The following is a 21,154-nucleotide window of genomic DNA, read 5'->3' as shown; positions in this document are numbered from 1 at the left end:
CCAAGCTATTTTACTGGAATGCCTTGTTTTAATATAGAACTGATTCAAATATTCAAATGCAAATGCATATCTACTCATTGGTTAGGTTTCCTTCTTTAAAAAAAAGAAAATTCAGTGGCTGATACCACCAACTAGACTTAGGATTTCTCTCTCTTTCTCCTTCTCTTTTTAAAAAACAAAATCTGCTGTTTGGCATTTCTTCCCCCTTTTATTATTTCCCCCCTGTTTCCTTTGCCTGAGTTCTTTTTTGTAGCTAGATCTGACTTGCACTCTGCCTGATTTATTTTGGCAATGCAGTTAAAATGGTTTCTTTTTTCCACAGAAAATGTGTTTTGATTTCTTCTTAGAAGAATAAGCTTTTGTTCTTCAAAGTTAAATAAATCAAATTGCTTTCAGCCTCCAAATGCCACTGCCTTGTCTTCATTATCATTGGGCTTTTGCTTTTTAAAAATGATGCCATCGTAAGCATTCTCTCGCACATGTTTCTGAAGTATCTACCCCCCTTTCCAGTTTATGGTAGTATCTTATTGAAAACGTTGATTTGGTAAGTTTACAGAAAATATTTTTTTATCAAAACAGAAATTCATCATATTAGATATCTCTGTTTTAAATCGTTTTATTATTGAAGCTATTCTATTAATTCTTATTTCGGTCATTTAGTTTAGTGATTAAGAGCTGAGTTTTAAACTGCTTAGGTTTAATTTTAACTGTGCCACTAACTACCGGTTGTTTTCAGCAAGTTACTTAACCTCTCCAAGCCTCAGGTTCTTCATCTTTAAAGTGGTGTAGGGTGTAGTGGTGGATGTAAATGACATAATACATGTGTACAGTTCTTAAATCAGGCTTTGGCACAGAGTTAGTATTCACTAACTCACTATTCACTACTCTCAATAATTTCCATCCCATTCTCAGGGGTCCTAGTTAGTTATTAGCCCATTCCTCAAGCATCACTTTTAGATACTGTAACTCACTTTTTCCTTCTTAAGAACATTAGAGCTTTGGAGTCTGATGACATCTCAGAAATAGATATTTGGCAAGTCCCTTAGGAATTTGGGCCATTTTCTTGTGTGTGTTAAGAGGGCCTTAGAAATAACATGCCCCTCTTACTGGAAGTGGAATCAGAATTAGTAACAAGGCAATTGAAAAGTGTTGCAACTTAAGTTCTTTTTATTATACAGATCAGAGGAGGGGTTATATTAAGAGCTAGTGTGGACTGAATTTTCTTCACCTCACCGTGCTACTGCTGGGCTGGGGCTTTGCTCTGGGATAAAAGTCTCCTTTTTGCCAAGACTCATGGATCACCCTCCCTCCCTCCTCAGGACCACTGCCGGGCACAAGGTCAGCTCTCCAGATCTTCGGGGCCTTTTCATTTCCTCCTCTAACAGTGAGGAAAGGCAAGCTTTTCTCCTTTTTGCTTTTGAACTCTGGTGACAGGCAGTGCAGTGATGGTCCGGTGGGGGCCTCCCCTGATGATGTGTTGCTTTATTCGCAGTCCTCTGCATGGCTCGTTCTTTTGTTAACTCTCCATGGAAGGAGAGGATGGTGAGAAACTGTAGGTATCACGAGTTAATTTTTCTCCATAGCTTATATTTTTTTCAGGGCAAAACACACATATATATATATTTTAAGAAAAAGGATCACAAATTTGATGGAAGCCCCTTAATGGGATTCATTGGCCTTTATAAACAGAAGCTGCACCTCAAATAGGCATGGATGGGACCACCTGGCTTGATTTAGAAATGGCTGAATACATTTCTAAAGAGTAAAAGCAGTACTTTGATACTTGTGTTGTTCTTACATGGAAGACCAGTCCCATTGAGTCCATCTTAAATATGGAAGTGGAGGGAAGTTAATGCCTGTCCTTGACCATTCACTGTCTGTGCAAAGCGTAGGCAGTAGAACCAGGCAGATGAGAAGAGCTGAGTGGGGGACAGAAATTTAAATGCAACCTGATGGATCATGGGTGATCATCTCATCTCATCTCTCCAGTTTACAGTGGAAGAGCCAGGCTCAGAAGGATGACGTTTTCCCAGATCCCTGGGCTGGGGAGGGAGAGGGCTTAGGTGGGAAGAAATCTGATGTCTTTTGGCTGTTAGAGCTGCGCCTGGATCAGTCCAGGTTTGTGAGCTATTCTGTTTTCTAACAAGTCGACTAAGATTATAGACTTCGAGATCTCAGAGGAGCTGTGATGGCTAGTTCAGGTCAACTCAAGTACAATTAACGTCTTTTAAAAGTATTTGTTGGGCCCCTACTTTGTGCCAGACCTTAGGGATGCAGCAGTGTGGAAAAGGGACAGACAAGGGCCATGCTTTCATGGAGCTTCTGTTCTAGTTTTCGTAGTGATTTTTCTCCCCATGCCCCCTTGGTCCCCTAGTTTTAGAGTAAGGAGGCCCTAGGACATTATGTACGTTGTTCAAGGTCATGCGGATGGTTTATTCCAGAGCCTGGACTTGGGCTTCCTGATAGTTCAGTCCTTTCACTGTCTCTGAGGTCCTGGATATTGCAAGTGTTTGAAATTGAATCATTTTTAAAATGGAAAAATAAGGCATGAACACGATACAATATTTAAGCACCATAAAAGGCTGCAGGATGAAAAAAAAAATGTCTTCACCCTGTCTACGCCCCTTCTACCCACCACACACATGTCATCTCTCAGTCCCCTTCCCAACAGGGGACCACGGTTGTCCGTGTCCTCTATATCCTTTCAGGATTATTCTATGCACATACTTACTTAAACAACATATATACGTGTCTACAGCCCCCTCCTTTGCCCTTCCATGAATGAGAGCTTAGATACTTGTCTGCACCTTGCTTTTTATTGAAATTGATGACTGATAAGGTCTGTGGACTATTTTTTATGCTCCCACATTGATTGAGCCATGAGGAGTGAAAATGCTGGATACGTTTAAAATGCTGTGTGTCCTTTTTGTTCTTTGTTGTTGGGAATAGCCCCGAAACATTTACAGACATAATCTGAGAGTTTCGGGTGGACCTAAAAACATATTTTGCTGTCATCAACACTGATGTTCTGAGTTATTCTTCCACAGCCTTGTTCTGTGTACAGAAGAGACTGAAACGTATTTGTGAGTATTCCCAGAATTTAGCTAACATGAGGGCCCAGAGGGTTTTGTTTTGTTTTGTTTTGAGTTGCCACCAAAGCTGTCTCCTCTCCTCAGTTATCTCCCTCGGCAGGGTCTGCTCCAGGGCACCTCCCTAGTGCTGACCAGAAGGTGACCCCTCAGGGAGCTTATCTGTCCTCCCCGGTGGCCCTGCCAGCCCTCTGACAAGGCTTAGGAAAGAGGGCTGTAACATCTCCCTTTTTGCCGCGGAGACTGCAGCACTGGAGGCTCACGGAGACTTCGGAGGACGAAAAGGCAGACCTAAGGGGCTCGAGGGAGGCAGAAAGCGAAATGCCTTTGGAGACATTTTGGCCCAGAACGAGATAGAAGAGGGAATTAACAGTTATAATCAGGATTTTTCTTTTTCTTCATTTGTAACTCGAGACTTTGAATCTACTAACATTAAATAGCTAAGGAAATAGTAGTCCCTGTTTTCTGTAAGCTGTCTATTTTCTGCAAGGATGTACGATGCTATAGCTCCACAGTATAGGTTCTGGAACCAGACTCCTTGTGCCCAAGTCCTGGCCGGGCACTTTTTAGCTGTGTAATCTTGGGCAAGTTCCTTAGTCTCTGATGCCTCAACTTCTCCATCTGTAAAGTGGGTTTAAAATACCACCTACCTCATAGGGATGTTGTTCTTTGGTGCTTAGCAAGTGCTAAATAGCCAAATACTTGATGTTATTATCATAATATTATGTCAGGTGAGACCTATTTAAACACTTAGCAAATAAAAGTGTGAAAAATTAATGGTTTTTGATGTTTCTTAATTTTCCTGAGGCTCAGAGAAGCAGGTTAGACATAACCTATAAGATGCTGTAGTTTTGTTTGACACTAGGGTAGAGGCTTACTAAATGCAGGTAGCTGGACTTGCTCACAAGGCAGTCAGGAGGCAACGTTTAACTTGTTTTGTTTTCCTTATTAGAAAGAGGTGGGACCATTCAGAGTCTTAAATTATTCTACCTGTAGCTAGCGTAGACGTTGAATCAGAGGTTTATTGAGACTACGAGGGAACTGCCGAATTGCATTTAAATCCTTCCCAGGAGAACCCTTGTGTTTCCAGATACAGAATAACTTTTGATGTCAATTACATTTTACTTGGAATAAAGTGCTCTGATTCTCACCATCCCAAGGGTTGGTAAATCACAAACGTTCAGCTATTGTCACTTGGGAAGCCCATTATTGCTAAATATATGAACACATTTAAATTGTTGTGAAGCTATAACTCAGGAAAGAGCAACCTTCAGACTTCCCAGTAAGATCTAAATCTCATGTGAGAAAATTCAAAACTACAAGGAGCGCACACTTTCCCATCGGCGTTATTCAGGAAAGAGCAGAGGACAGCCGCAGACCTCATGGCTCGGTGGATATCTCCGCGTGACTGGTGTGGCGGCGACTGTGGCTTCCAGGTGATCTGCCTGGGCTGGAATCACTGCTTTCTTATTATTAATGGTGTGGCCTTGGGCAAGCTATTGAACCTGCAAGCCTCAGTGTCTACTTAGGAAAATGAGAATCGTCGTTGACTCATGGAGTCCTTGAAAAGATTGAGTTACTGAATCTGGCCCGCTTAGCACTGCAGTGCCTGGTGCAGAGAAAGCACTCCGTAAATGTCAGCCACTATTGTTATTAATCAGATAGCCTTCCTTCCTTAATCCCCTGTCCTTTGAGGTCTTAGTGTTCACTGTCCGTTAATCTGTTTAGGCTTCTAGTTTCTTAAGACATGGTTCTCATTTTTAAAGGGACCAGATCCTTTTTTCTAGAGAATCCTTTTTTAACAAGGCACATATGCGTCCTAATCAAAGCTCTGTGGTGGCTCCTGTGGAAACTTAACACCATAATGGAATTCTAGCTTTATCTAATTAGCAATAAAGTCTAGAGAAAAAGCAATAAAAAGCAATTAAAAAAAAGCAATAAAAAGCAATAAAGTCTAGAGAAAAAGATGACCTTTTCTTTCCAGATAAATTTTTTCTGAGGTTCTTAATTTCTCTCCATCAGTCTTGTTATATGATGGACGTGGTCACACTTGGGATTTCTGAATCGTCTTTTCAATGTAAAGAAGTTTTGCTTCATTTCTCCCAGCTTGAGCACTCACTTGTGTAAGATGGTAATCACCAAATTTCCCCACCCTATCCCACTCAGAAAAGATAGATCAGTCTTGTTAAATATGGTGGGGTCCCCTGGTGATGTGACCTGAGAACAACAGGTGGGTGGAGTGTTTTCTCTCCCTCTGGTCCGCGCTGCTAGCCTTCCCTAGCGTTCATGCCAGCCTGCTCCTAGTTTCTGACTGCTGTGTGCCTGTAGAGGAGGCACCTTTTAATATTAATGTGTTGTGGTAAAGAAATACTATTTTAAAGTATGTGTTTGTTTATCAATACGGTCATATTCACAGCTGTAGAATGAAATGAGAAGAAATTTAACATTGTCAAATGCACCATGACACAGTCCCAGAAATAAGCTGCAGTTGGAAATTTACAAGCTGTGCAAAATGTGGTATCTTCTTTCCTCTAGATTATCACTCAGATAAGACAGGTATTTATCTGGAAATTGAGAGCTGCTGTGCTGGTCAAAGCTTCCCTTTTGTTAAGTGTGTGTGAAGACAGAGAGCCCAGAACTGTGAATCAGTGCTGGGTAGTTTTCAATAGAGCCTGAAAAGGTTAACTTTCCTTTTTTCTGCCTTGTTTCTCGTATTAGTAGTGAAGACTTTTAGGTAGCATTTTGTATTTCTCATATTCTCTTTCAAAGATATTGTGTGCAGTACAGTTTTAACCAGCTGCAGAAGGCTATTGTGGAAGAGAGCCGCTGTGCTGGGATGCTGTTAATGGTCACGATAGCTAACTTTTAGGAGGGTGCTGACTGCTTGGCCCTGTATTAAGCATTGTACATATATCATCTTATGTAAAACCCCCAACAGCCCTACGTGGGATGCTGCAGAGAGGCCAAGGCTCAACAGCTAGTCACAGGGGTCTGCGTCTGGGGACAGGCCACAGGCTCCAGACCCCTCCTTCGTAGCCCAGCCTTGGTCTTACATGCCCACTCCTTAAAGTTGGTCAAACCTGTGCAAAGAACTCTAAATGGGAAGTTCTACTATGTTGGAATGAACATTCTTACTGTGATGAAACATTTCATTCTGACATCCCTTGCTCTTGACCTTCTTGTTTTCCTTGATGCAAAACAGTCCAGGTCTAAGGGAGCCGCTGATAAAAAGAGGAGACATAAAAGTAGTTGAACACCTTTTTTCTAGATAATGGCCTAGTTTGAAGTTTTACTGGGAAAATTCTCTCCTATCTTTTAGCTTTTTTTTTTTTTCTCTTAGGACAATTTTTCTATTTTTCCATCTCTGGCTTTTCTACTTTTTTCCGTGCTAGTGTCTTCCACATGAATCGACTCTCAAATGACAGTATTCCCAGACTTGACTTTGTTCAGTTTTCTTGTACAAATCTGTAGTTTAGCCATGCTCGGTTGTAGCAATGCAGAGCAGGGAATTACTTATTCATTTATAATTAAGAACTTGGTTCTTGCTGTTTTCGAGGACAATGCTTTATTTCCTTTTCAGCTAAGGGGGTAAGGGTCCTTTCCCCAACCCATTTAGTTTGGGAGATCCCTCTCTGTCTCTCTCTCCTTCACGTATATATATATATATATATATATATATATATACACACACACACACACACACACACACACACACTATGATTATTATAAATGACATAGTGACAGAAAAGGATAATATGGATAATATTAGGCTACATGTGAAGGATGAGCTATAAAATAAGTACAAAGTAATACTTCAGTGAAGACAACCTATTGACTTTTTGCTGTTTCTTCATATTTCTGTAAGCTGGTTTCATCTCTGTTTTTGTTTAGCATTTATAGGAAACACAGTTTGGGGAGACAAGAGAATGTTTTGTTCCTTAACCTTGTGTAGGTTTGCCTGCATTGTATATTTCAATACACAGTCAAGTGTGGAATTTTAATCCTATCCTGGGTCTTCAAAACAGGAAAGTAAAGGGGTACATAACGGTCACGTAGATGAGACCACTGTAAAAAAACAAAAAACAAACACAAAACTTGGAAAAATAAAAAATTATTTTGCAGGTTTATAGGGGGCTTCATTTGTAATGTAAACACAGATGTTGACATGGGCCACTTGTTAGAAGAACTTAGAAATATAATACAGAGCCTTCGAAGGTACAATGAAGACTGAAGACTGAGCATTTTGTCATTGTGTTCTTACTTGCCCAGTGAAGTCCCAGCCAAGCTGCACCCTGTGCTCAATGGAAATGCAGAGTTAACTCAACTTGGTGTGGCCTGGGAAAGTCACGTTACCTGACACGTACAGGCTTCCTTGTGACTGACCACGTTCACCCTGTTGCTCATTACTTGACAGAATGTAGCTGAAGAGTTAAGGAACAGGTTCCTGAGAACAAGTGCTAAAGGACTCACAGGGAGAATGCCCACCAGTCACCCCAGAAACTTGTATTAAACCAGACTGATGCCGTCAGCCTACTGTGGTTCTCAAGTTCTGTTCTTTCTTGGTTTATAAAACCTCAATAAAGAGGTCCTTTGGAAATTTTCGTGCTTAAATTTCCTTAGACTGATTTCAAAGAAGAAATGTGTAGTGGGGGAAGGAATGCAGTGGGATGGGGTGGGACGGGGTGAGGATGGATTACAATTCCTCTGTGTTCTTAAATATTTAGGCCAGATTAACATGTGATATGATGCTTGCCAAGCTTTACCTTTTTTATTTTCTCTTGCAGGAGTGACTTTATTTGAAGAGTTCTAAGAGACTGAAAACTTATGACATATAAAGTTGCCTAGGGAATTATTTTTTTATCTTTTATACAATTTCTATGGTGGAGTCTGCAGACATGTGGATGAAAGCTAAAAGGGAATACTGTTGCTATGCTGGATACAGAATTCAGTTTGCTTTGAAACAAGTTTTGGTTTAAAAATGTCTGATGAAAAATTTATTATCTTTCCAGGGAGGAAAAGAGCTCATGTTTTTGTCTTCCCAACCACCACCCCTCCCAATCCCCCATCTGTGGCCTTGGTGTACACACTGCAATTTTTCCAGTATGCTAACTATGTACAGTGGAACTATATGTGTATAGTCTGAGCTAATGCTCAGGGTGTGTGTGTCTGTGAACTGTATGTGTATAGTCTGAGCTAATGCTCAGGGTGTGTGTGTCTGTGTGTGCGTGTGTGTGTATGTACACACATGTCTGTGTGCCTGTGCTTCTGTTCCCCCAACCCTTAGATCTCATTTTGCTACTGGTTGTAAGACGATCCCCTTACAGTTTAACTGTTACAAAAGATAAAAGATGAATCTTTGGTGGTGAAGCCTCCTTGAAGATATAGTCTAACCCTGGGCAGTTGACCCCCCAAGAGATCATGGAGTCAGAGGGAACCAGATGCTAGACTTTGGATTCAGAGACGAGAAATCAGCACTGACCTGCTACCAGCATGCCACTCCTAGGTCACTTATAAAATATTGAGAGTTTTGGTTGTTTTTTTGTTTGTTTGTTTTAACTCAAGCTAAGCAAATCTTATTTAGCCATTGAATAAAGGGGGAAATGGTTTAAAGTCACTAAAAAAAAAAGTCTTGTTTTGACAACTCAAGGCTAAAACAAAACAAGACAATCTCCACTTCTGGTGCAAGATGGACCCACACCTTCCTCTGGTATGTTTTCCTTGGTGTTCTTCCTGTTCTCCATCTTGTAGCTAGTGTCTGTTATTTAAAGGATTCTTGAGGGTTACTTTCCCCTGTAGGTGTGGAATACCCCACTTAAAAAAAAAAAAAAAAGCTTTACAGTTTACAAAACACCTCAAAGAACCCAGAGGTGAAGGTAGTAGTACATTTATGGGAGGTCTGGGCCAAGAGGTTGGGGAGTCCAGGTACAGGGAAATCTTCAAGACCTGCCTCCATGTTGGTAGGGTGCCTTGGCACTTCCTTTATTTCAAAAAGAAAGCACAATTCTCATTTGACTCCCAAAAGATGATTCCCATGAAAATGTACTTTTTTTTTTTTTTTTTTTTTTTTTTTTTTTTTTTTTTGCGGTACGCAGGCCTCTTACAATTGTGGCCTCTTCCGTTGCAGAGCACAGGCTCCGGATGCGCAGGCTCAGCGGCCATGGCTCACGGGCCCAGCCGCTCCGCGGCACGTGGGATCTTCCCGGACCGGGGCACGAACCCGTGTCCCCTGCATCGGGCAGGCAGACTCTCAACCACTGCGCCACCAGGGAAGCCCGAAAATGTACTTTAAAGTATCCATTCTTTTTCTGGCACCAGACTAAAAATGTCTAACCTTTTAAATGAATGGTAGGTTCAATTTCATGTGAATTTTTGCTGACAACTAATTAAAAGCTGTACATGTGTACGTGCATACACGCAGTAGACCCGAGGAAGGCAATATGGAAATAAATTTCCCGGTGGTCCAGAAAGTAGCAATATAGGAATTTTGGGGGTGTGTATTAGTGTAAATAATATGCGTGCAGTCTAGACCAATAGTTTTAGTTTTATAAAGAGGAATCATTTTTTTGTCTTAAAAATATTATGCCCCCGGAATGGTGAGGGATAAAGTGTAAGATATTCTTCAGCTTTAATTATTTTATAATTTTATTCAGGTCAGATCGCTTTTTTTTTTTAATAGCAATACAACAGGCAAGAGGATACTCAAAATATTTAAATTGTATTTATACCAAGAGTACGTTTTAACTATTTTCTAATACTTGAGCAGTTGTTGTCTGACTGGCTTCCAAATATGCCAAAAGTTAAGCATTCAGTATTTTCAACATGTATGCTTTTTACTGGTTTATATTACCTAATGAGAATCTTTAAGTGTTCCCAAAGCAACAGATGTTTACAGGCCTTTTGTGTTTTTCCTCCTTTAGAAGGCTTGGAGACCCACAACAAAGTTACTGTATAAAACACTAATGAGGGACTAACTTCTGATGTCATACATGAGTTGGCTACCACCTCAATGTAAAAATTTGTAAAGGAAATTTTTCACCGAGTGTCAAATGTATTTTTAACTGTCTGGTTTGTACCTCTATGACTTTTGTACTACCAAAGCAGAGTTAAAAATAAAAACGTTAAACACAGTGAGTTGTTTTTGAATGATCCAATTGTTGGTGCCTTGGGTACTGAAAGTACAATTGTGGTTGGTATAATTTATCGAGCTTAATATCACAGTGCCTGATTTCTTAACGTCTGAATTGTCAAGTGATCATTTGGCTGACTTTCCCCATTGGATTCCTCCTTCCCCCCATAGTAATGCCATCCTCACCCCCGATTAGTATTTTTAAAATTTGGAGATAATTTTGGATGTAAGGAACAGTTGCAAAAGCAGTACAAAGAGTTCTTGTATACTCTTCACCCCACATTCCCTTATGGTATCATCTTACATAACCGCAGAACAATGATCAAAACTAAGAAATTAGGGCTTCCCTGGTGGCGAAGTGGTTAAGAATCTGCCTGCCAATGCAGGGGATTCGAACCAGGGTTCAAGTCCTGGTCCAGGAAAATCCCACATGCCGCGGAGCAACTAAGCCTGTGCACCACAACGACTGAGCCTGCGCGCCACAACTACTGAAGCCTGTGCGCCTAGAGCCCATGCTCCGCAACGAAAGAAGCCACTGCTCACCGCAACTAGAGATAGCCTGCATGCAGCAACAAAGACACAACACAACCAAAAATGAAAATAAATAAATAAATTTATTAAAAAACAACTAAGAAATTAACATCAGCATAATACTACGAATTAAGTCACAGCATTATTCCAGTCTCACCAATTATCCCACTACCATCCTTGTTCTGTTCCAGATTTCCCACTGCATTTAGTTTCGGCCTCCTAAATCTCCTGTGACCTGTGATTTTCCCTCCGTCTTTTCTTATTTTTCATGATCTTGACGTGTTATAGCATGTACTGGTCAGTCATGTTGTAGAGTGCCCTTCAATCTCAGTGTGCCAGCTGTTTCTCCTGACTAGACTGAGGGTTTGCATTATGCAAAGGACGCCCTTCCCATTGCTCCGTATCGGGGGCTGGTGGGGGAGGCCATGATGTCGGTGTGTATCGCTAGCGATGTCAACCTCCACCATTTAGTCGAGGTGGTGGCCACCAGCTTTCATTTTGGTAAAGTCACTATTTTTCCCTTTGTAATTAATAAGTATTTGAGGGGAGATATTTTGAGATTAGGCACATACCCTATTTCTGCTTCACCCTTTAATTTTACCACCTGTATTATTTTCTTTGGGCTCCTGTAAAAAACAAACTGGGTGGCCTAAGACGATAGAAATTTATTCTTTCACAGTTCAGGAGGCCACAAGTCTGAAATCAAGGTGTCTGCAGGGTTGGTTCCTTCTGAGTCCCAAGGGAGAACCTGTCCCATGCTCCCTCCTGCCTCCTGGTGGTTGCTGGCAGTCCTGGTGTTCCATGCTGTGTAGCTGCTTCCCTCCAATTGTCTGCCTCCGTCTTCACATGACCGTCTTCCCTGGGTGTGGGCCTCTGTCCTCTCGTCTTCTCATGGGGACACTAGTCATTGGATATAGGACCCACTGTAATCTAGGATGACTTCATCTTAACTTGATCACATTTGCAAAGACCCTAATTCCAAATACGATCACCTTCACAGGAACCTGGGGTTAGGACTTCAACATACTTTTTTAGGGGACACAGTTCAACCCACTACACCATCCATTGGTGGGTCTTGCCTGCAGCTGTTTTTACTGTGGGAGGGGCTCTTTCAGGTTGGTGCCTGTGTCCTTTCGACATGGCTCCTTCTCTTTATTTCTTTCTCCCTTCCTCTTTATCCCTTTTGCCCTTTCTTACTTTCTAGAACCACGAGAGGCTCCAGGCTCATCTTCTCATGTTGTTTTCCTAGTCTTAGCCTTGGAATCCACCACTAACTAATCAAGGAGCCCCGGTTCCTTTTATTGGAGAATGGTGTTTAGAAATAGAGATCAGAGCACTAGGTGTGCTCATTGATACTGGGGTGTTACTGCTTCTGGGCACACATATACACACACACACACACACACACTACTAACCCATTCATATACACACATCTTTATTTATGTAACTATCTTTAGAACAAAAGCATGAGTCATGACTGCTGCCTCTGACCCCAGTTTAGCTCCACAGGGTTCCCTCTAACCTTCCCACTTTCCTTCTTTGTGACTTTTCTCCAACAGTAAAGAAACCTGGCTCTTACAATCTATAATATTTTTATACAATGTCTCAGCCCTAGCATACATGTAAAGTAGTTTGAACACATACCCCTGTGAGAAATAGGTTTCCAACTAGAGCAGTATGCTGTGTACTTATTCTTCTAGTTGTGAGCCTTAGAGAATCCAGCCAGAAGCCTGTTTGCCAAATTTACTTAGGTCAGCGCCTTTTTTCCCCACACCTTGGGCGTGCTTGTGTGATTCAGTTTTAACACAGAGTCATTTGTCATCATCTGCATTCCATCTTTCCTTCATGTTCTGGTTAAATTTCTTAAAATTTATATGCAGCAGGGTCGTGGCGGCAGTCACGCGGCTCTGTCGGGTTCAGGGCGCCTGCCTCGCCGCATGGGTTGCCGGCTGTGAGGCACAGCGCCCCTCTGATCTTCCTGCACAGCTCAGGTGATTCTGGACAAGGATTGAGAACGTGGATCAAGCAAGTTTTAAATCAAGATTTAACATTCCAACACATAAAAGTTATCTAACAGCTCCTCCCAGGCCATATACTTCTTTGAAAGGAGGACTCTCCAATGTATGGTTTGACAGATTTAAAATATCTAATGACTACCCAGAGCACCTTGAATCAATTGACGTAATGTGTCAGGTGCTTACAGATTTGATTGACGGTGAAGTAAAAAGTGGTATCAAGAAGAACAGAGTATCAGTAGGAGGATTTTCTATGGGAGGGTGTGTGGCAATGCGTTTAGCATACAGAAATCATCAAGAGGTGGCAGGAGTACTTGCTCTTTCTAGTTTTCTGAATAAGACATCTGCTGTTTACCAACCTCTTCAGAAAAGTGATGGTGTCTTTCCTGAATTATTTCAGTGTCATGGTACCGCAGATGAGTTAGTTCTTCATTCTTGGGGTGAAGAGACAAACTCAGTGTTAAAATCTCTAGGAGTGAGCACAAAGTTTCATAGTTTCCCAAGTGTTTACCAAGAGTTAAGCGAAGCTGAGCTAGAAAAACTGAAGTCATGGATTCTTACAAAGCTACCAGACTGAATGAGTTGATTGATTTGTTAATATATAAGTAATGTCTTTATGAAAAGTGATGTTTACTGCCAAATTCTAATTTGATAAACAATAATTAAAATAGTAAAAAAAAATTTATATACAGCAAACTTCACTCTTTGGGGTGCCTCATTGGATTCTGAGTTTGAATTTTCCTCTATGTGTGTGTGTGTATGTGTGTGTGTGTGTGTGTGTGTGTGTGTGTGTGTGTGTGTGTGTGTGTGTGTTTGCCTTGAAAACAAGATGATCTGCTAAGGAAGTGGAAAAGCTGATTTTACAATTTTCAGCTCTTGAAAACCAGGAAACCCAGAATATATGCACCAGGGAGGATGTTAGGAATTCCCCCAAATCTCACTTTATAGTAGAAAGGGGTCATTTGGGGTTACAGGTTTTGTTCTTAATCAATCAGCCTTTTTTTTTTTTTTTTTTTTTTTTTGCGGTACGCGGGCCTTTCACTGTTACGCGCAGTCTCAGCGGCCACGGCTCACGGGCCCAGCCACTCCGTGGCATGTGGGATCTTCCCGGACCGGGGCACGAACCCGTGTCCCCTGCATCGGCAGGCGGACTCTCAACCACTGCGCTACCAGGGAAGCCCTAGGGAAGCCCTCAATCAGCCTTTTGATATCCTCTCTAAGATCCTCCCTAGGATTCAGCTTTCCACCAGCAGGTCCAGGATGAACTTGTCAAGGGGATTGACAGTCCATGGCCTTGTATGCTCCTGCACTTCCTTTTCAAATCCAGATATCAAGCTTTCCTCCACCCTGATGATCTGATATAATGGAAGTGTGGAGGAACACTTCCTTCCCTCCCACTGAGGACAGCAGGATGTTGGTGCTTTGGAAGTGGGGTCCCACCATTCAGGGCTTGGCTGTGGTCAAAGGAGACTCCGTTTTTCACCCGAGGTCCTTACCAGTTCTTAAATCCTCTGAACCCTTTTGTCTGCAGGGCAGGTTCTATCCAGGGCTTCCTTTGTTCATTCCTCATCCTCCCAAGACCATTCTTCAGGACTGTTCTCAGATCTTCCTGGAGATCCCTCATGGTAGCTCCAAACACCCGAAGGGGCACCTGGGACTCTGTCCCCGGCATTCTGTGGCCGCCCAGCTGGTGTCGCTGCCCACCCGCTTCAGCTGCTGCCCAGGCGGGCGGTTGTCCGCCTCGCACAGAGCTGGCACTTGCCCCCTCTGCCGGCCGAATGCGAGAAGTGCAGGAAGCTTAGCTCCTGGGCCATTTATTGGTGGTGGTGTGTCTTTCAGGGCCGGGCGCTCAGAAAGTACGTAGGCATGATTTCACGATGAATGAATAAACAAACAAAAGTCTACCTTTAAAAATGAAAGATTATCATCAGCTATTTTATGGGAGTAAAAATTGAAGTTTGGATTTTTCCTAACTCATTTTCTGACCCTACTAGCTGGTCTCTATTGTCTTTCTCATAGGAAATCCCAGTTTCTCACCTGGGAACTTATTTCCCTGTACGTGTGGATGCTGGTAGAAATAATTGAGTTCTAATTTGGAGGAGACCTCCATGCCCTGAATCCTGCCATGGAAGTGGTGTGGCTGTGAGAAGCAGTGCGGTCTCAGAGCAGTGGCCCCCGCCTTTGCTGTTGGCTCTGAGTCATGGCTCTGACACTCACTGCCTGTGCAATGTTGGGGAAATTATGTTACCCTCTTTTTAAAAAAAATTTATTTGGCTGCACTGGGTCTTAGTTGAGGCTTTCAGGATCTTTGTTGCAGCATGCGGGATCTTTAGTTGCAGAATGCACACTCTTAGTTGCGGCATGTGGGGATCTAGTTCCCTGACCTGGGATCGAACCCCGGGCCGCCTGCATTGGGAGTGCGGAGTCTTAGGCCACTGGATCACCAGGGAAGTCCCTTACCTTACCTTCTGAGATGCAATTTCCTCAGCTGTAAAATGACCTATCTCTCAGGACTTTTAAGAACTAGGAAAATGCAGGCAAAGTCATGGTGCCTGCCGTGGTCTCCATGGCAACCCTGATGGAGTGCACTGTCATCGTCAGCAGCCAAGCTTGGTAGCTTGGTAAAGGGTCTGTGTGTATCTGTCCCACCACAGCTGATCAAGGTGGCTTGTGAAGAGGCCGAGCACACACAGCTCTGTCCAAGTGTGGAGCTGAGCCAGGACACCTTTTGCTGAACCACAGTAAGAGTTCAGAAGCCTCGTGGAAGAACCACAGAGTAGAGGAGAGTCCAAATTTTGGGGAGGCAGAAGCACAGAGATAGAAAAAAGAGTTGAGGATGAAGAGGTAGTGTGTGCAGGGGGCAGCTGAAACTCCATCAGCCCAGTGCCTCTCCCTTCTGGGATGATGCCCCCTCCTTTGGAGAACTCTTCTCCCTCTTAGAACCCAGCCAAGCGCCCCGCTGCCCTGACTGCAGCTGGATGTGACCGAGGCCGTGCCGAGGAAGCTGGTCTGAAGAAAGGAAGGGAACATGCAGAGGGAAGAGAGGCAGTCCTGGTTTGTTGTCAAGGCCTAGATTCATTTGACCCTGAGGCCCAGCTGCCCTTCCGAGCTTTATGAACATTCCAAGGACACCCCTCTTTTGTCTTACCGCCTTTGGGTTGAGTTTCTATCACTTCTGACAACAATCACAAAACCCCACTGTCGGTGCAATTATTCTCAGAAAAGTAGATACACAAGGAATATCAGACATCCAGCCCTACAGCTGAGGCTGCCCAGCGCTGCCTCAGATCCACAGCCAGGGGCCCCGGCCCTGGTGTGGCATCTGCTCTGAAATGCTCTTGCAATCCCTCTCCGGACTTCGTTGCCTTAGGATAACCTCCATTCCATCATCTTTCCTTGATTTGCCATAGGGCTTGAGACTGTAGCTCCTGTCAGAGCACAACTTTGGCATTCAGATGACTCTGGCCATCTGTGACCTTAATGTTTTCAGATCCCAATCTTCTAACTGAAGATAATAGACTAGACTGAAGATAATATGTGCCTTTTAGGGAGGCCGTCAGGATTATAAGAGCGTGGGCAGGTAGTGCATGTAGCATGGGGCCGGACACAGCCAGCGCTGACTCAATGAGCTGCCTTGGAGTTGCCAAACTCAGCCCCTCTTTAGTGAAATAAATGATAGAGTGATGAGTATTTGGCCATTTGAGTGTGGGTTCTTGGTGTTTTTGCCACATTAAAATTGCTTCACATTCAAGATGGATCCAGTGTGGGGATAGGGGCGATTGGAGAGTAGGAGGGATCAGGTAGAAGAGGCAACTTCTAAGATTCTGTCTGGGCCTGAGATTCTTCTGGAACCAGGTCAAATACCTTAAGTGAGAGGATGATCTCATTGCTCCAATGTTAAATGGAGCCGGATCTACAAGACAAGGGGTGTGTTCTTTCTCTGCAGGTACAGGCTCTCATTTTATCTTATCACTCTTAGGATAAGACATGAATGTGGTATAGTCTTAAAAAGAACTTGACTTCTTTTTATTTGCAAGTCATTCTAACTGAGAAATGATAGAGAAAATGCTCTTGGAATCATAACATGAAACCTAAATTACAAAATTTCTGGGTTTGATTATGGATGAATATCTTCATGTTGGCCAAATAAAAAAAACATCTAACAAAACAATTCCTCTGAAATAACTAACCAACCCTACCAAACCCAAGATTTCTATCTTGCATTAAAAATGCATTTTATTTAATAAAAATGTATTTGTGGCAAGGGAGGATTAAAGAAATAGGTTAGTTTTAATGCCTCAAATATTCATTTCAGACATAGCATGACAGAATTGTGACTAGGCATAAATTACTGTGTATCCTCCAATGGTTAAATGAGGAAAATAAATAATAACGATGAGAATACAAAAATAATAATAATAATAATGAGAATACAAAAATAATAATGATGAAAATACAAAATATTAAATTTGAAGTGCCCCAAGATGCATGTTTACCTTGAGATGATTGTTAATAATGTGGGTAGAAAAGGACTTACCTAGTTTAGAAATAATTCAACACGATTAGAAGTGGTGCAGAAAGCTTTGGTGGTCTTAGAAATCAACATTTAGTTATTAAAAGGAAGTGTCAATGCTACTCATAAAAAAATGGTCCAGTGTGAGATGACCTTCACTGGGTGATAGAATCACATCTAACGTTTATTATTTACCCGGTGCTGGGTATGCGCTAAGCACTTTATATTCTGTATCTCCTGTAAGTTGCATTACAGCTCGGGGGAGGCATAGCCACCACTTCCATTTTACAGGTGACAATACTGAGGAAAGGAATTTCAAGATACTTTGCACTGGCCGTTCATGTGATCATTGTAAAAACGCAAATATCATTGGTCGGAGACCATCTCAGAGATTTTACAGATAAGGCCTTGACTAACGTTTCAATTCTTTATGAAAATCTTCCTCAGAACCAGAAAAAGAAAAAAACAAAACAAAAACCAAAAACCTTTCTTTCCCAATTGACAATACATGTAAGTTTACTTTTCCAATATTGGATTTCTTTTTTTTTTGGCGGTACGCGGGCCTCTCACTGCTGTGGCCTCTCCCATTGCGGAGCACAGGCTCCGGACTCGCAGGCTCAGCGGCCATGGCTCACGGGCCCAGCCGCTCTGCGGCATGTGGGATCCTCCCGGCCCGGGGCACGAACCCGTGTCCCCTGCATCGGCAGGCGGACTCTCAACCACTGCACCACCAGGGAAGCCCTGGATTGTTCTTAGCTCCACCACCTTGGTTTAAAGTTCCCCCAACTTTCAGATCTCAGCATTCACTTGATTGTTATGATTGCTGAATTCCCTGCAATAATGGAGACCAAAGGCTTTTTTTCTTAGAAATTCCACATTTTGATTCAGCCCTTCCTTTTTTCTGATGGCAACATGGCTGTCTCCACAGAGAGGCTGTATTACCTATTCCTTAAAAGGAAGCTTGTTGTTCAAACTGAGTTCAGTTGAGATTCTGCCACTGACTGTCTGTGTGACCATGGATGAATTAGATAGCTTTTTGAGCCTCCATTTCCTCATCTGTGAAATAGGGATAATCATACCTACAACTTATAGGGTCATGGTGGACTTAAGGAAGATGATGCTTATGCAGAACTGAAACTGTACTAAATGCTTAACAAATGGTAGTTTTAAAAAAAGTTAAGCTATATTTGCACCTATAAAAACAAAAACAAAAACAGGGCTTCCCTGGTGGCGCAGTGATTGAGAGTTTGCCTGCCGATGCAGGGGACGCAGGTTTGTGCCCCGGTCCGGGAGGATCCCACATGCCACGGAGCGGCTGGGCCCGTGAGCCATGGCCGCTGAGCCTGTGTGTCCGGAGCCTGTGCTCCGCAATAGGAGAGGCCACAACAGTGAGAGGCCCGCGTACCGCAAAAAAAACCCCCAAAAAAACAACAAAAAAAAGTAACTTGCTGTCTCTCACTAGTTATTACTGAATAAAATTTCTATATCAATAACTGTATTGTTTGGCAAATTATTTTGAAAGTGTCTGCAGATATGTTTTTCTTGTTATAAAATTTTTCTCTATAAATTTTAAAAAATAATTTTAGTCTATTTCTTTTTTTAAAATTAATTTATTTAATTTATTTCTGGCTGCATTGGGTCTTCGTTGCTGCATGCGGGCTTTCTCTAGCTGTGGCGAGCGGGGGCTACTCTTCGTTGCGGTGTGCGGGCTTCTCATTGTGGTGGCTTCTCTTGTTGCAGAGAATGGGCTCTAGGGGTGTGGGCTTCAGTAGTTGTGGCTCACGGGCTCTAGAACGCAGGCTCAGTAGTTGTGGTGCACGGGCTTAATTGCTCCATAGCATGTGGGATCTTCCCAGACCAGGGCTCGAACCCGTGTCCCCTGCATTGGCAGGTGGATTCTTAACCACTGAGCCACCAGGGAAGTCCATCTCTATGAACTTTTAATTTAAGTACTGTACAGTTCTTGGTTTGTCTCCTGGACAATGGCTGACATCATGAAAATCTTAGGGCCTATGATCACATGGCTTCATAAATGGGTAATTCAAAACTTTTGATTCTGTTCTAGGCATGAACATTTAAGACAGGGAGAGCACATTAGTTCATGAGAAGAGACCAGCAACTCTCCTTGGCCTGTAAAAATCTTCCCTTGTTTATACGAGGACCGAAGTTGATATGTACCAATCTTGATAGCTTTGGAGCTACTTTGGAGAATGAAAAAGGATGAGTAGAACCTGGAAATGAAATTATTTTTGTGGGATTTTCTTCTAAGGTTGGTAACGGATGTCAAGAGAAAACTTTATGGCTTTGTTTTCAAAACAGCAAGAGCCCCACTAAACAAATATTCTAATCAGCCTGTCCTCCAACTGTCTCACTTATGTGAATTGGGAATGTGTAGATTTGATAAGGGAAATGAGTAAAATTCTTTGTCTATCTTCTGCTCTCTGGGTCATAGTTTACCCTTGTTTTGTATTAACTATTCCAAAATGCTTAAAAGCCGAAAATACAGAAGTCTCTTAAAAAATCAAGCTCAAAGTGTGAGATGAGGGTGAACGGTAGCGATGAGTGGTATTGGGGAGGTATTTTCACGTTTGCTTGTATTCTAAGTGTATGGCTCACATGCATATATAGGCCATGTAGCTTGTCGAAAATCTTAGTCTGGTTTTGTCTATTTAGAGTGCTTTTATAGATAGTTCATCTGAGCTTCTAAATCGGTGGTTTTCAAAGTAGGTTTCACATAACCCAGGGGTATGGGAAGAAAATATTAAAACCCGATTGATATCTGTTATGTTAATACTGCTCTACAAAGTATATGACATAGTACAAGAGGACCGGTACATTTATTTGTAAGCATACTTCTATTAGGGGTAGGAGTGGACATTTGTTACTGATAACTGGTGCAAGATCAAAAAGGTGTGGCAAGTCCTGCTCTAGTCTCAGAGTTTCTCCAAGTGTGGCTGGAGAAACACCCACAACAACTATGCAAATGCTGGGGCCCCACCCAAGACCTGCTGAATCCAAGTCTCTAAGAGCTGAGACCCAGAAACCTGCTTTTATAAAACAAGCACCCTGAAATTTGAGAATGTCTGCCTTCCACTTGGGATGTAGGAAGGATCCCCATTTTACAGTTGAGGAAACTCAGGCTCAGGAAAGTTAAGAAACTTAAACCCAAGGTCATACAATGAGCAAGAGGCACAGGCTGATTCCACCCCAGGTTGATGAGGGCTGAAGAGGGGCACGAGTGTGAGTGCCCGGCCCATGCTGTGTGGTCAGAATCTCCGAAGTCCTGGAGGTCGCCACGCATGGCTGCAGGGGTTAATCGTGGAGCCAACCCCCATGTATTTTTCTACCGTGAGGCGCCAAGAGAAAAGTGACATCTGAGTCTCATGTCACAAATACACACCCTTTCCTTCTTTCCCCTCCAGGATTTGAAAGATTGAGTTCAAGATGACTGAAAAATGTGGTGAGCCAAGTTTCCCACTGCTTGGCCCCAAACATTGGTTTCCTTAAGGTTGTTGTCTCAGTTTGGGAGTAAGCTCCTCGGGGTAGCATGACCTCGTGATGCGGACCAAACCTCCACTGGCTACTCAATTCCACTCTGTGCCCATCTTACCACAGACCACCAGGCAGCCTCCTTATTCAAACGGAGCAGGGCCGCCGGAGTGAAACGCGTGACCAATACATGTAATTTCTTTTCTCTCATATTCATCTAGACTGTGCTTCCACAGCCCTGCATTTATACCTTTATCACAACATATTCCAATCTCACAGTTAGCACTCGGAATCTTAATCAGCTGCATGACTTCTCCTCCACTACATGTGAAAAGCTTTTAGTCTTTCATTCAACAAATAATGTCTCACCTGTGCCGCACACCATCCTAGA

At 42.7% G+C, this 21,154-nt stretch overlaps 1 protein-coding gene and 1 pseudogene across 1 annotated transcript in view; both read left to right on the top strand.

Annotated features, from left to right (window-relative positions):
- The window catches only part of RELL1 (RELT like 1), a 62,821-nt gene extending 52,605 nt beyond the window's left edge, over window positions 1–10,216 (top strand). Inside the window, exon 7 of the mRNA XM_004322066.4 lies at window positions 7,874–10,216. The gene's annotated coding sequence lies outside the window, so the exon portion shown is untranslated. The remainder of the gene's footprint in view (window positions 1–7,873) is intronic.
- A 137-nt stretch (window positions 10,217–10,353) lies between these two features.
- On the top strand, window positions 10,354–13,497 carry LOC109548845 (lysophospholipase-like protein 1 pseudogene; annotated as a pseudogene).
- The last annotated feature ends 7,657 nt before the right edge of the window (window positions 13,498–21,154 follow it).

This window comes from Tursiops truncatus, chromosome 5 (assembly GCF_011762595.2).
Source record: "Tursiops truncatus isolate mTurTru1 chromosome 5, mTurTru1.mat.Y, whole genome shotgun sequence".
Classification (NCBI taxonomy): Eukaryota; Metazoa; Chordata; class Mammalia; order Artiodactyla; family Delphinidae; genus Tursiops; species Tursiops truncatus.
This window is presented reverse-complemented; position numbering and strand designations above follow the sequence as displayed.